This window comes from Castor canadensis, chromosome 7 (genome assembly GCF_047511655.1).
Source record: "Castor canadensis chromosome 7, mCasCan1.hap1v2, whole genome shotgun sequence".
In the NCBI taxonomy this organism is placed as follows: domain Eukaryota; kingdom Metazoa; phylum Chordata; class Mammalia; order Rodentia; family Castoridae; genus Castor; species Castor canadensis.
Genome location: NC_133392.1, coordinates 21584035 through 21599918, shown reverse-complemented (window position 1 = coordinate 21599918; position 15884 = coordinate 21584035). Strand labels below are relative to the sequence as shown.

At 35.3% G+C, this 15884-nt stretch overlaps 1 non-coding gene across 1 annotated transcript; it reads left to right on the top strand.

Annotated features, from left to right (window-relative positions):
- Positions 1 to 968: 968 nt before the first annotated feature.
- Positions 969 to 1075, top strand: LOC141425132 (U6 spliceosomal RNA). The gene has a single exon (XR_012450224.1). It is a non-coding gene; the product is annotated as a U6 spliceosomal RNA (small nuclear RNA).
- Positions 1076 to 15884: the final 14809 nt, after the last annotated feature.

Here is a 15884-nt window from a genome sequence, read left to right as displayed (position 1 = left end):
ACTATTGCCTGGTATTAATCTCCTTTTGGAACTGCTGTGCAAACCATTCATGACATTGCACTGACTCGACAGTGACAGCCTTCTACAGATAGCCAAATCCTATCTAGGTTGTGATCTCACACTGAGTGACAATTGTTCCTACTACACTTGGTGTTGTTCCCTGGTTTTCTCATTTACAGTTTTGCACATTCAGAGATAGGCTCCTTGGTTTTCATGTGCTAGATGGACTCTTTGTCTTGGCATTTTTCATGGCTCTCAGATTCAGTTAGTCTGATTTACTGAATCATTCACATGCTCACTTCCTCTTCTTGCAAGAGTTACAAAATCCATGGGTCAATATGACGAAGACATGGATCTCTAACCTATCCTAAAATATCATGGTGTTTCAGAAAAATAAAATACTAAAAATGTTATGAAAAAAAAAAACATTTCTAGACTACAAAATAATGAATGTCTGTCTGAAAGACAGAAAAATCCAAAAAAGAAACTGCAAAAGAAGGCTGCTCTAGAAGTGATCCAATGGTGAAGAATCACCAGGTATGGAGGCATTGGGTATCATGAATGAAAGGAAGAACTTAATGAACAGAAAACAAAATAATTACTGAAAAAAGAAACCCAAAGAAAACAAATAATGAAATTTATTACATCAATAAGTCAAAGAAGTTTGGTACAATGACTCATGCTTGCAATACCATCTGCTCCAGAGATGGAGGTGGGAAAGATGGCAGCTCCAGACAACTTAATCAAAGCCTTAGACCCCATCTCAATCCAGAAGCCGGAAGTGATGAAACACCTATTACTAAAGCTATATGGGTGGCACAGATATGCTCATAGTTCAGGCCAGTGAAGTTAAAAAGTACAAGACCCTAAAGGAAAAATAACAAAAGCCAAAGAGCCAGGGATGTGATGTCTTTCAAGCTGTAGGACCTGAGTTCAAACCCCAATTCTACGTAAAAAAAGAACATATTGTGCTCTCTTCAGCAGCACATATACTAAAATTGGAATGATACAGAGAAGATTAGCATGGCCCCTGAGCAAGGATGACATGCAAATTCATGAAGTGTACCATATTTTTAAAAAATAAACAAGATCGACAGACCCCTGGCAAACCTGACTAAAATGAGGAGAGAAAAAACACAAATTAGTAGAATCAGGAATGCAAAAGGGGAGATAACAACAAACACCATGGAAGTCCAGGAAATCATCAGAGACTACTTCAAGAACTTATATTCAAATAAATTCAAAAATCTTAAAGAAATGGACAGATTTCTAGATACATATGATCATCCAAAACTGAACCAAGAGGAAATTAATCACCTGAGGAGATCTATAACACAAAATGAAATTGAAGCAGCAATAAGAGTCTCCCCAAAAAGAAAAGTCCAGGATCTGATGGATTCTCTGCTGAATTCTATCAGACCTTTAAAGAAGAACTGATACCAACCCTCCTTAAACTGTTCCATGAAATAGAAAGGGAAGGAAAACTGCCTAACACATTTTATGAAGCCAGTATTACACTTATCCCAAAACCAGGCAAAGACACCTCCAAAAAGGAGAACTATAGGCCAATCTCCTTAATGAACATTGATGCAAAAATCCTCAACAAAATAATGGCAAACCGAATTCAACAGCACATCAAAAAGATTATTCACCACGACCAAGTAGGCTTCATCCCAGGGATGCAGGGGGGTTCAACATACGAAAATCAATAAATGTAATAAACCACATTAACAGAAGCAAAGACAAAAACCACTTGATCATCTCAATAGATGCAGAAAAATCCTTTGATAAGATCCAACACCATTTCATGATAAAAGCTCTAAGAAAACTAGGAATAGAAGGAAAGTACCTCAACATTATAAAAGCTATATATAACAAACCCACAGCCAGCATTATACTTAATGGAGAAAAACTGAAACCATTCCCTCTAAAATCAGGAACTAGACAAGAATGCCCACTATCTACACTACTATTCAATATAGTGCTGGAATTCCTAGCCAGAGCAATTAGGCAAGAAGAAGGAATAAAAGGAATACAAATAGGTAAAGAAACTGTCAAAATATCCCTATTTGCAGACGACATGATCCTATACCTTAAAGACCCAAAAAAATCTACTCTGAAGCTTCTAGACATCATCAAAGCTACAGTAAGGTAGCAGGATATAAAATCAACATAGAAAAATCATTAGCATTTCTATACACTAACAATGAGCAAACTGAAAAAGAATACATGAAAATAATTCCATTTACAATGGCCTCAAAAAAAATCAAATACCTAGGTGTAAACCTAACAAAAGATGTGAAAGACCTCTACAAGGAAAACTATACACTTCTGAAGAAAGAGATTGAGGAAGACTATAGAAAGTGGAGAGATCTCCCATGTTCATGGATTGGTAGAATCAACATAGTAAAAATGTCGATACTCCCAAAAGTAATCTACATGTTTAATGCAATTCCCATCAAAATTCCAATGACATTCATTAAAGAGATTGAAAAATCTACTGTGAAATTTATATGGAAACACAAGAGGCCACTAATAGCCAAGGCAATACTCAGTCAAAAGAACAATGACGGAGGTATCACCATACCTGACTTCAAACTATATTACAAAGCAATGACAATAAAAACAGCATGGTACTGGCACAAAAACAGACATGAAGACCAGTGGAACAGAATAGAGGACCCAGATATGAAGCCACAAAACTATAACCAACTTATCTTTGACAAAGGCGCTAAAAATATATGATGGAGAAAAAGGAGCCTCTTCAACAAAACCTGCTGGGAAAACTGGTTAGCAGTCTGCAAAAAACTAAAACTAGATCCATGTATATCACCCTATACCAAGATTAACTCAAAATGGATCAAGGATCTTAATAGCAGACCACAAACTCTAAAGTTGATACAGGAAAAAGTAGGAAATACTCTGGAGTTAGTAGGTATAGGTAAGAACTTTCTCAACAAAACCCCAGCAGCACAGCAACTAAGAGATAGCATAGATAAATGGGACCTCATAAAGCTAAAAAGCTTCTGTTCATCAAAAGAAATGGTCTCTAAACTGAAGAGAACACCCACAGAGTGGGAGAAAATATTTGCCAACTATACATCAAAGGACTGATAACCAGAATATATAGGGAACTTAATAAACTAAATTCTCCCAAAACTAATGAACCAATAAAGAAATGGGCATGTGAACTAAACAGAACTTTCTCAAAAGAAGAAATTCAAATGGCCAGAAAACACATGAAAAAATGCTCACCATCTCTAGCAATAAAGGAAATGCAAATTAAAACCACACTAAGATTCCACCTCACCCCTGTTAGAATAGCCATCATCAGCAACACCACCAACAACAGGTGTTGGCGAGGATGTGGGGAAAAAGGAACCCTCTTACACTATTGGTGGGAATGTAAACTAGTACAACCACTCTGGAAAAAAATTTGGAGGCTACTTGAAAAGCTAAACATTGATCTACCATTTGATCCAGCAATACCACTCTTGGGGATATACCCAAAAGACTGTGACACAGGTTACTCCAGAGGCACCTGCACACCCATGTTTATTGCAGCACTACTCACAATAGCCAAGTTATGGATACAGCCAAGATGCTCCACTACTGACAAATGGATCAAGAAAATGTTGTATCTATACACAATGGAATTTTATGCAGCTATGAAGAAGAACGAAATGTTATCATTTGCTGGTAAATGGATGGAATTGGAGAACATCATTCTGAGTGAGGTTAGCCTGGCCCAAAAGACCAAAACTCATATGTTCTCCCTCATATGCAGACATTAGATCAAGGGCAAACACAACAAGGGGATTGGACTTTGAACACATTATAAAAGCGAGAACACAAAAGGGAGGTGTGAGGATAAGTAAGACACTTAAAAAATTAGCTAGCATTTTTTGCCCTCAGCACAGAGAAACTAAAGCAGATACCTTAAAAGCAACTGAGGCCAATAGGAGAAGGGGACCAGGAACTAGAGAAAAGGGTAGATCAAAAAGAATTAACCTACAAGTTTAACACACACGCACAGGAAATTAACGCGAGTCAACTCCCTGTACAGCTATCCTTATCTCAACCAGCAAAAACCCTTGATCCTTTCTATTATTGCTTATACTCTCTCTACAACAAAATTAGAAATAAGGGCAAAATAGTTTCTGCTGGGTATTGAGGGGGTGGGGGAAGGGGGAGGGGCGGAGTGGGTGGTAAGGGAGGGAGGGGGGGGCAGGGAGGAGAAATGACAGAAGCATTGTATGCACATATGAATAATAAAACAATAAAAAAGACGAGATTGTTTATTGTTTGCTTATAATTAAATAACACAAGCGACATTAAAGAGTATATTTTTTTCATGATCATAAATAAGCAATGAAGGAATTAGCTGATAAAAGCAATATAATTGAAAACAAAAGCCAAAACCCAAGGCAAGATTAGGGAATCTTCAAAATTATGTGTTACAAATTCGTTTTAAAGATGCTTAAAATCAAAGAAAATATTAAAATACAATTGGGACCAAATTTATAGGATTTACAAAATAACAAAACAATAATTGATAAAGAGAACAAGCAGGAGATCTCACAGCAGAAGTATAAAGATACAGTCATCAGCATTCCCATGCTACATAGAATAATTGTTTGTAAGAAGATTTGATAGCTTATTTTTTGGGTCAAACATTACTATTGCTTCTTTAAAGCATTTTTCCCCTCTCCTCTAAATTCTAGTAGCTTAGCAATTCTTGATTTTTAAGAAGTGTTAAATAGGAGATTTCAGTGGCTTTTCCAGGAAGGCACAATGTAACTCCACTTAGAAGGATCATTGGTGCTGATGTCAACACATCCAACTCTCCTTCACCTCAGACTTCCTGCAGAGCCCATCTGATCTTTTTTAACCATCACCATGTCGTGGCCCTAGAGGAGGTCTCCAGAAGAATAACCAGGAAATCGTTTTAAATCTTTATAGGTATCAACAGTATTTATGTGGGAAAGAAATTGTGTGTGTGTGTGTGTGTGTGTGTGCGTGTGTGCGTGTGTGTGGTGTGTGTGTGTGTGTGTGTGTGTGTGGTGTGTGTGTGATGGAGCAAGAAAGAGTGATACTGGATTCCTTAGATTATTTTTGAATTTTTGAAGTTGTAAAAGTTGTATAGGTATAATAAAATGTAACTGAGCATGTTAGAATTTTTCTATCAAAATATGCATACTTTGTTTTTAAATAAGAGGAAAATACAGAAAAGAAAAACACAACTTTCCATGTTCTTGTTAGAGTGCTGACAGCTTTTAGAAAAAATAAAATTCAACTTTGACATTTTGATTAGATTCTCATTGCTAGGAAGAGTCTCAAGAAAAACTATAAAAAGAAAGAAGGTAAAAGATATTAAACATAGTTTTATCAGTTAGTTTTAGTCCCACAAGTTGAGTTATATAGATACCACCTTTCCCATTCTCTCCCTTGGTTCCAGCCCCCAAAACCCTGTTGATAACAGGAGTTCAGCATTCCATATTAACTTAATCACCACCTGCTGGAGGTTCAATCAGATTGGCACAATACAATAAAAAGAAAGCCTTGACTGGCCTAGAGAAACTGACCAGCCTAAACAGCTCTCCTCTGACTGTAACTGGTATTTTGACTCACTGTGTATGGCCAGCTCAGACAAATTTTAGTTTACTTTTGATATGCACAGAGATTTAATATAGAAATATTATTTACTCAGGAGTAGGAAGTCATGAGTAAAGAATAACCATGGATCTGGGAAATCCATTTTTACTAAGACATCAATTTGTGGCTGAGGATTCAATAACAGAATTCACCTTTGCAGCTCAGGATGATAGCAAAGAAGCATTTTAAGGGTCAGCTATATGGATAAGGATTCAGAGTCAGATTTTGTTTTTGATTGGAAATCCAGGTCTATGGGTTAAAAAAAAAGCAGAGAAAGAACCAGTCATATTGGCTAAACTTACAAAGCAGAAAGCTGGGTTTAATTTGATTGGAATTTCAGAGTCCAGATCACACAATAATTGCAATCAATGCCAGGTCCCTGGTACTGGGAATCACCCCAGACCTCACTATTTGGTATGCTGGGAAGTTGTTTATAAATAGTTTGCTCTGGGCAGAAATGTCTCATGAAGAAGGAAGAGAGTGACCTAAAGGTAAGAAAGTAGGGACTATATGTTACTCTTCCATAAAGTACACACTGAGAAAACATGATGGTTTTAGAGGTTAAAAAAAAATCCCTGAAAATAAAAGCACAGTGAAGTGGGGAAAGGGCCAGGGAAGGCTCAGAGAGCCATCACACCACATCACAACTCTGCTAATGAGTAAAGGAGAAAGAGTGAAGGTTGGAGTAGAAGTAGCCTAGATCCCAAAAGGTTTGGCAAGGCTGTCTGTGAGGTCTTGAGCCAAAGTTAGCTATGTAGAAGAGTCTGATAATTTTTGAGTTCTTAGATTATATATAGAGAGATTTTTTAAATAATCTCTGTTTCAAAATGAGGAAGCTGAGACAAAGAAAAGTCCCTTACTCAATCCACATTCACCTAATTAGGAAACAAGTGGATCAGTGTACAAGATGGGGGAGCCCAAGATGGGACCTGCTTTCTCCAAAACTGTATTTAATTTTTTCCACCTCTACTCTTTGGGATACCATCTGTTAAGGATAGAAAGAACTAGTCTGCAGGTCTACATACAGAATTGTCCCTATTGCTATCCATTATTGCTGATCAATAGAGATATTGTATTTGAGTACTTATATGTGATTTATGAATCATGAAAAAGTCATAGTTTTATGATAACAAAGGAGTTTAAACTCCTTTGTTACTGGAGTATTGTGGGGAAAGGGAAAAGGGAGTACTCTCAGGTCAAATCAAAAGGCTCTCACAAGGCTCTCACACTATCATGAAATTGTTACTATTCTCTATGATTCAGCAACAGAAAGACTTAGAAGAGGTATTGTGGACAGAGATAGGCAAAATTAATTTGCTTGTTTGTTTATTTATTTATTTTTATTTTTAGTATTACTGAGGTTTGAACCCAGAGCCCTGTGCTTGCTAGGTAAGTGTTCTGCCACTTGAGCCACTCCTCCAGCCCTTTTGTTTTACTTAGTATCCAGAGTGAGTTCAGTGATTTTTGCCTGGGCTGTGCTGGGGCCAAGATTTTATGCCTCCTACATATCTGAGATTATAGGCATACATTCACTACCACACCTGATTTGTGCTTTGAGATAGGATATTGTTCATGGTTTTGCCCAGGCTGGTCTTGAACCACAATCCTCCTATCTCTACCTCCCAAGAAGATGGGATTACAGGCATGAACTTCCATGCCCAGCAATTAGCCATTTTTAAATCAAGAGTTAAAATAATGTATTCCTAAACTTAGTTTATATATCTATTTTGCAAAACACTGGAAATATTTGACTATTGGACTCAGCATTTAAGATATTATGATGAGTTACAATAATATTTCCTCTACTGCACTACTCCCAATAATTTGGACCTTTATCTCATTTTACTATGGGCTATTTTTGTATATTTCAAAAAAACTGAGTTTGATAGATTATTTATTAAGTGCTGTATAACCAACCTAGTGCCTATGCACACAAAGGAACTTTTATTTAAGTAAATTATATTTTTGATAAATGAGCTCTGCCTGAATGATTTATCAGCATAATATGGAATTGCCCTCCAATTACATAACACTAAACCTATTTTGCATTTGAACACCTATTTCAGGCTGAGAAAAATGAAGGAGAAGGTCTCAGTTATTTCCAATTAGAAGTTAAGAAGGAATTAGTTTTTTGTAAGTTGACAGTGTATGACTCAAATGAGAAAATAAATAAAAAGCAATAAAGCCACAAAACTTCAGTAACTCTACATTTATGTAAATAATGTATATCTGCTGATTAAAAGAAAATGATACCATTAACTAAACTTACTTAAGAATAAATCAAAATGTGGCATCTCATATCATAAACTTTTCCCTAAGGGGCCACTGTCTGCTTATATTTAGTCAGCTATGCATGAAGTAGCGTTTAAACCTTTGATAAAGTTTGAACAAGTAGAAAATGGTATAGCTAAGAAGGATACTGAACATATCCCCAAAAAAAGCCTCAGAAAAAAGTCTCCAGAGGTTTGTAAGATATAAGGTGCTTGTGTCAATGGTTCATCAGTCTCTATGATTGGTAAAATGATGCTATTAATTATATCATCTTAGAATCGTACTAGACCTCCAACAGATTATGACAATTTTTAGCCCAGTTTAGAAAAAGACAGGTACAGGCCTCTTAAGATAGCACACCAACTTTTGGAATCCTAAATGTATAACATCCAAAGTATAGGGTTCCTACTTATTTACTCATTTATTTACATTGGCATTGAAAACGCTGTCACTACTATGGTGGTCACAGAGGCTGCAGTAGTAAATGAACAGGACTGTCTCATATACATGTTAAAGTTTAATCTAATAGGTGAAATTAACACTAAAGTAATAACAGAACACATAATTAATTAATAAATATTATCTTTTCAAAATGGAGACAACTGGAAATTCTGTACTTTCCAATGGGAAATTATGTGACTAGGGAGAAGTCTCTGAAATTAATTATCAGTTTAAAGGTAATATGTGGAGAGGTGTTAAACAACACCATAAGTATGCATTCAACAATGAAAGGAAACTTTACAGAGCAAATGAGCTGCACTGCTTCAAACAAAATAATGACAAAACAATATAATGCATCAATAAATTAAGAGTTTCCAAAGAGAAATCAAGAGACTGGAATGAATGGATTCTGTCTTCGTCTTGACTTAAACAAATGAGAGAAGACAGAAAGGGAGAGTATGTATTTGATTCTACTAATAAAATATGGAATATTGTTAATAATTCAGATTTTAAAATTATTTTTAATTAAAATACTTATAAATTGGATACATTGCCATGTTTACCAATGAAATAGTGTGATATATGGGATTTGTTTTCAAATAATATGGGGTTTAGGATTGCATGTGAGCATAAGAGAAGTTGATAAATTGTCTATCATTGATGCTGAGTGTCAGGCATCCATAGGCTGATCAGGTTAAATATTTTTGAAAGTATTTTTAAACTTATTTTCACTTAGAATGAAGAGTATTAAAAAAAGAAAATAGAATATGATAGTAATTTGGAAGAAGAAGGTGTATATATAGGACACCTTAAAAGCCTTAAGCCATTGGGCTGGAGGTGTGGTTCAAGCAGTAGAACACCTGTTTGGCAAGCATAAAGTACAGAGTTCAAACCCCAATATTGCTAAAAAAATAGCCTTAACTTTTTAGTACAATTTTCAATACAGTATTATAATAAATGTGAATTTATCAAAGGGTTTTAAGTAGGGAAGTAACAAAATTCAACTTAATTTTGTGAAAGAAAATTCCTTCTCTTAAAAATAAATTGGGGAGAAATGGCCCAAACAATGTACGCACATATGAACAAATGAATAAATGAAAAGTAAATAAATAAATAAGAATAAACTGGAACAACATTCTTGAAGAGTGACAGCCACCCAGGATAGGTAGATTCCAGAGTTATCTGGATTACAGCACCATCAGAGATTGACAGCATGCTCAATACTCAGGACTCTGCAGAAGGAGATGGCAAGGACAATGCCTATGATTTAAATTCACACAACTGAATGTTACTGTCAATCACTATAATATGGAAATGGTTTATTAAAGCAATAATACCCATGTGGTCAGTTGTGGGCTTGGGAATTTTAAGGTACTTTTCTGACATCCAAGTTGAAAAGCTAAGTAAACTGTTTTATATAGCACTCTGTAGCATAGAAGAGGGATGTAGGCTGAGAATATAAATGTAAGACACTCAATAAGATGATCTAAAGAGGGTCTTGGTTTAGCCTTGAGACATACCACTCCTTTGATTCTCAGCACAGTATAGCAGAGCAGGTCACTGACATCCTGAGTATTCACTGTCTAACAATACAAAGTGGACACAAATCATATTTTAAAATATTTGAGAATTACGGAAGATACATCAACTAAATGAATTGGATTTCCCAAGAGACCCATTGAAAACAAAGTTAAATATTTATTGCTGATTTCTTTCTTGAAGGCTTTTGCTTATTGTGTACACTGACTAAGAATCAACCTCATCCAAACAGACATAATACATTAAGGAAAAGAGAAACCAGCAATTTTTCTTTTTGCATAAATTATTTTTTCAGGTAAGGTCTCTCATTTTTTTCCTGGGCTGGCCTAGGACCTTGGTCTTCCTACCTATGCCTCTCACATACCTGAGATTACAAGCATGAAACAACCATGCCCAAGTGAAGTCACAGGACAATTCATGAATGTATAATTTTACTTTTCTATATTTACTTATTCTAAAATAATAAAAGAATACTTCCTAACTGATCTTATGAAGGAAATATCCTATAAATTTCAAAATCTAGCATTGCTAGGGGAATGGAAATTAGTAAACCAAAATCTCTCATGAGTACAGAGGCAAAACTGCCATATTAAATAATACCAATCAATAATAGCAAGTCATACTTCATTATGATCAAGTAAGCATAATTTTAGATATTTGAGATATTTTTCCTATTTGAAAATCAACCAGTTTAATACCTTAATAAAATTAAGGACCAAATGTTTATCATCACAAAAAAATGCAGAAAAATTACTTAGTAAGCTTAAAAATAAAATAAAATATAAACATAAGGATATACAAATATTACACGTACTACAAATTGAGGAAACTTCCTCCATATGCCACAGGGTAAGTACAAAGGGCCTATGACAAGCATCATGTTCAATAGTAAAACATTAACAACTTCCTCTGAGATCAAAAGCAATATAAAATAAATACAAGGTATAGATATTTAAAAGAAGTCAATTTTATTCACCACTATCTCCCAGGAACAGAGCTCCATGCCTAGTGCACAGTAAATTTTAGGTACTCAACTAATTAATGTTCATCCTTAAAATGTAGGAGATCTTTTTATCTATCAAATACCAAATGGAGTCTTAGAAGATGCTTAAGTTGTTTCAGAATTTATTTCATATGTAAAATTAAAGTCAAAAGGTAGAATAAAGAATGATGAGAAACTTGGGGGTAGTGGTTACTCTAAAATGTAGACATTGCATATATCATGATTATGGTAGCTGCAAATACATTTTAAAAAACATAGCTGAAAGTTCTCATTGCAGGAATAAAGAATAAAATTGTATCAGAAAATAATTTTCCCAAAACATTAGGCATCAATTTTCTAGCAACCAGAAAGGAAATTCAGTATTATCTCTATAATACCTGCTGTTAAACTATTCCAGCATAATATTGCTAACACAGACATGCATCAGACAGGGAAGGTGGCCTTTCCTAAATTTATTTCACTGAGACAGTAACCTGACTAACATTTCTCACATGTAATGTAGGGGAGACTAGAGCACAGTTTATAGTGATGGGTGCCAAGAACCAGAGAAAGGCAATCTCTCTCTCTGACTCATGATTACCTCAACTTTCCTTAGGAAATATTTCATTTATTTCCATTTTCATCATGATATGTGTGATCCAAAACACATTTATGAGAGCCACCTGGTATTTTCATGCCTTTGATTTTTGTGAAATTTTTTATTGCTAAAAATGTTTTGTCATCTTTCACATTAATTTTGACCATTAAACATAAAACACCTCGATTTTCAGTTTTCTGCTTAAAATCTGGGTCAGGTAAAACCCTCTGCCTCTGTTTTGCCTTCAAAAGAAATAATTTCACAAAGGAAATTACACAGTTACTGTAGGCTGGAAATAATATCCATCTCACTTAGACTGTTTGTTCACCTGCGCCCACTAGATCCAGACTAAATAATCCCCCTAGTCTAGTGGCTTGAAGCCGCCATAGAATCTACTGGGACGGCCTCCTTCCTAGTCTTCCTGCTTTATTCTCGTTCACTGCAGTCCATTCTCCACTCACCAGCCAAAGTAAGTTTTTAAAACAAGTCAGTTTTATCTGTAATAGTCAAAAAGGCAGGGTTAGGAAGAGAAGCCCAGGTGTTCTTCATCAGATGAAATGTTAAACAAATGTGTTACACATGTGTATATTTGCAAACATGCAGTCCAGACCACCATTCTTATCCGTATGCAATTGACCCTGGGGCTGGAGTATGAATTGAAGGACTTCATGTGTGGATTGGCTATGGGGAAAACCAACCAAAACTGTCTATCAGAAAATAAATTCACTTTACAAACTGTGAAAGACAATTATTTAACCTATTTCTTCCTTGAAAAGCCTGACTGCTCTCTTCTGTAAGTATATATTTCTAAGACTGTCATGATACTTGAGTTCATCCCCTCTTTTTGGATTCCATATTTTATTGAGAAACTGTAATCATTTTCAATCCTTATTCTGCTACTTCCTAGGCTCAATGACCCACTACTCTCCCCATACTCCAGCTGTAGCACAAATGAAAGTGCTTATTAAAGTCATTGGTATGGAATATTTGCTCTGGAATTTATAGTCTCTTCAGTGAAATAAACCTCTGTTCTTCGTAGTTTGAGAGGATAAGTGTATCATGCAGCCTTACCATATGAGCATATGACAGAGCATGCTCATGAAAAGTGTATCGTAACCACTCCTCCCCTCAACACAGCATTCTGTTCCAAAAGTGGTGTTAAAATCATTTGGGGGAAATGGACATAATGTGTATAAACTATTTTATTGAATGATTGGGCATAAATAATGAAAACAGAATTATTAGAGTAAGGAACATCATTAGAAAGCAGAGCTAGAGATGCAAGAGAAAAAATCTGGTAACAGTTTAAACCAGTGAGCCAAGATATGAAACACATGAATGCACCCACTGCCAAATCAGAAATATACTATTGCCTCCTGTATCTGTATCCAATCAATCAGATACAAAATTGCGCACTTACTCTCAGAAATGCTTCTTGATGCTCTCTTCTCACTTTGACTTATTAGCCCACTCTCTTTTCACCCCTTGCCAGGCCATTGCAGCACCCACCAGTTTGTAGTTTCTTCTTCCTTAAGCCTATCCTCCAAACTGTCACTTGTCATCCCTTTCTCACAAAATGTGATTGTTATTGACCTATGTAAAAGAGATTCCTGTTGGAGGGATTTATATTTGACTTGTGGAAGAAGAAGATTGTTTTTTCTTTTCTTTTTTTTTTTTGATCATATCAAGAAGAGTCTAGGAAGGGGCTATGGATTCTGATTTTTTAAAACTTATCAGGAATTTTGACACAGGTGACCTACAGATGACCCCTGAGAAAACTATTACTGTGACCACTTAAAAATTGTACCTCTTGTTACTTAACCACTGATAACATTTTCTCCATTACTCTGACTTTCCTGTGAACTAAACAAAACCTTCCATTTAACTATGAGAGCCCAGATTATCTGAATTGTAAAACTCTGAACATTAGGCTTGGGCACATATTTTTTCTGCTCTATGTTCTAGGATCTATGCCAGATATTTTGTCTAGTATTTCCATGGATGGTTGGCTTTCAAAAAGGTGAGATATATGTGATCTTATATACAAAAGGGAATACAAATTGAATCTAATTTCTTCCTCACTAAATTTAAATCAACATTCTGTTTGTTTTTAATTTCATTTTTTAATTTTTAGCGAATATTCGCATATGTTCATGTTTTAATATATTCAAAAAGTCTTGAAACATGTATTTTCAGTATTTTATGTGTTGTAATATGCATTAACTAAAGGTAATAGAATCTAACATGAAAGTATAAATCAAAGAAAAGAAAGATGGAGATTTTTGCTATGTAAAAAAGCAGAATTGCACAGCTAGAATGAGTTCTACAGGCAATATCAGAAAGAAAATAAAACTCAATGAATAAGAAAGATGGAATTAGAGATAGAATAATCTATGGACCACACTGGTTTTCATACTTGAATAAGATAAGAAAGGTTAGAGGAAGAAACTGGATAAGAGAAATAGCTGTATGAAAGTAACATCTATAGATAACAAGATCAGAGCTGTTATTAGCATGAATGACCTACATTTAAAATCTATAGTTTCTCTTCCCTGAGTTAGTTGTATTCTAATTTAGTTCCACCTCCTGGATAAGGGCACAAATAAAGGTGAAGCAAATGAATAACCCCAAGCCAGGAGATATGATGACCCTACTACAACTCTTTTTTAATAGCTCCATTAGCTTTTCTGCTGTCACTTCCTCTACAGAATTTTACTGTTTGGTTCATTGGTCTCCACATACAAGGCATTCAGTTAACCCCTTGTGTGTTCAAATCTCAACTCAAATAACTTGATTGTTACTTGGGTAACCTTGAATGAGTTACCATCCTTTCTTGAGACTTGATTTCCTCATATGAAAAACAGGGTATGTTAATAACATCCTATTCACAAGTTTATTATTAGCTAATAATTAGTTATAATTAGTATTATGTTTCAAAAATATATCAGACCATACCTTCCCTGGATTATCTATTCCATCAGCATTGACTATCACCATCACCGTCATCAGCTTGAATATTAGCATTCACGTTATCTTAGATAGAATGATTTTTTTTTCAATTAGACATCCCGGTAAGCCTTAAATTATTGAAGCTTCTTTACACCCAGGTTTCAGGGTACTACAAATTCCTGAGCTGCTAAAATGTTCTGCTTCTTCATGAGTTTTACCACTTCAAGAAATGTCTTTGCTCTTTCCTCCCTCTTCCTGGTTCTTCTAATTATCACGCCTTCCTTTTCCCTGACTTTGACATTGGACACAGTCATATAATATTGTTCAGTGAGATAAGTCCAGACAGAAGCATATTTTAACTTCTTGAGAATAAATTCTGTTTCAGAGGTAATTTAGGAGTTTAGCTCCTAAAGCAATAGATTCTGTTTATTATCTGCATTCTAAAGTCAGTAGTATATTGCCTACTCCCAGGAGGACTTGTCAAAAAGAAGGGTCTTAGAACTGCAACACTTCTGTAATGTCTAAATCTTTGTGAAAGATTTGGTTGATCAGCTAAAGAATATGGCTGAATAGGAGTGGGGAGAGGGCACCCTTGTCTTGTTCCTGACTTTAAGGGAAATGGTTTCAGTTTTTTCCCACTAAGTATAATGTTGGCTATAGGTTTGTCATATATAGCCTTTATAAAATTAAGGTACATTCCTTCTATTCCTAGTTTCTATTGAGCTTTTATCATGAAATGGTGTTGAATCTTATCAGGAAATGCAAATCAAACCCACACTAAGATTCCACCTCGCTCCTGTTAGAATGGCTAGGATCAAAAATACCACCACCAACAAATGTTGGCAGGACTGCAGGGAAAAAGGAACCCTCATACACTGCTGGTGAGAATATAAGCTAGTACAACTACTATGAAAAACAATATGGATGCTTCTTTAAAAACTAAACATAGATCTGCCATATGATCCAGCAATACCACTCCTAGGGATATACCCAAAGGAATGTGGCTAGGGATACTACAGAGGTACCTGCACACCCATGTTTATTGAAGCACTATTCACAATAGCCTAACTTTGGAAAGAGCCAAGATGCCCCACTACTGATGAATGGATTAAGAAAATGTGGTATTTATACACAATGGAATTTTATTCAGCCACAAAGAAGAATGAAATTTTGTCATTCTCAGGTGAATGGATAGAACTGGAGAACATTATCTTAAGCAACATTAGTCAGGCTCAGAAGGACAAAAATCACATGTTCTCCCTCATATGCAGATTATAGATCTAAAACAAATGCAGTAATATTATTGGACATGGGTCACACACCAAGGGGAAACCACACACAGGAGAGATAGGGAAAGGGAAGGAAACCAAAAATTTGAATGTGGTTGCTGTGTTCACTGTATAGGAGTGAATATAGCAATCTTTTATTATATTTTATCATTTTTACATT